At 57.1% G+C, this 888-nt stretch overlaps 1 protein-coding gene across 1 annotated transcript in view; it reads left to right on the top strand.

Annotated features, from left to right (window-relative positions):
• The window catches only part of LOC104408466 (elastin-like), a gene marked incomplete at both ends in the record, with an annotated part of 12,276 nt that overhangs the window by 10,711 nt on the left and 677 nt on the right, over positions 1 to 888 (top strand). The gene's annotated exons all lie outside the window — the stretch shown is intronic.

Genomic DNA, 888 nt, shown 5'->3' with positions numbered 1-888 from the left:
GCAGCAGCAGCAGCAAAGGCAGCTAAGTACGGTACGTGCTGCATGGTGCAGGGAGCTCCCAGCAGCTCCCTGGGGACCCTGCTGACCCTCTCCACCCTGGCTTTCTGGCTCAGGCTGGTGCCTGCAGGCTCAGCCTCACTGCGTGGGTAGGCAGACATCCCATGGTCACCACCTTCCAAAAACCTGGAAGAACCCATCTAGCAAGTGCATCCACCCTGGCTAGCAAAACCCAGGTGCCCAGCAGTCATAACCTCTCCCAAGGGAGCTCCAGCAGGCAGGATCCCAGAGGGGATGAGGGATGTGGCCAAGCAGCAGGGAAGCTGTGACCCCAGGCACAGAGAGGAAGCAGAAGCAGCCCCAAGGCTCCACATAGGGCTGGGGGATCCATATGCTGCTCCAAAAGGCAGTGCCAGAGGTTACATGGCTGGGTCCCAGGACCTTCTACTGCATCATCACTGCAGAGCCCTGTGAGTCCCCTTGGAGCAGCCATGCTCAGTGGCAGCTTTCATAGAATCATAGGATGGTTTGTGTTGGAAGGAACCTTAAAGATTATCTAGTTCCATTGCTAGCCATTTCTTCCATTTCTCTTCTGCATCATGTAGAAAAAAAATCCTGCCATGTGCCCAGGGAAAGATGGGATTTAGGGAGAAACTTGGCAGTGACAAGTTAATGAGAGTGTGGTCTGTGCTGGGTGCCTGGCACAGGCCGAGCAGGGGCCCATGAGCACCAGCCCCTCTGTCAGCCATTCCAGAAGTGATGCATTGCCTGTCCCTGTGGCAGTAACAAGTGCCAGCGGCTCAGGACTGTCACTGCCCTGGGAGGCTTCCCAGTCTGGCCAGTGTGCAGGGCACCCAGCCCTTCCTAGCAGCCACTGGGGACCACCAACCA

This window comes from Nestor notabilis, unplaced genomic scaffold (assembly GCF_000696875.1).
Source record: "Nestor notabilis isolate BGI_N333 unplaced genomic scaffold, ASM69687v1 scaffold4757, whole genome shotgun sequence".
NCBI lineage: Eukaryota > Metazoa > Chordata > Aves > Psittaciformes > Psittacidae > Nestor > Nestor notabilis.
The sequence above is the reverse complement of the archived record's forward strand: the minus strand, read 5'-3'. Positions and strand labels throughout refer to the sequence as shown.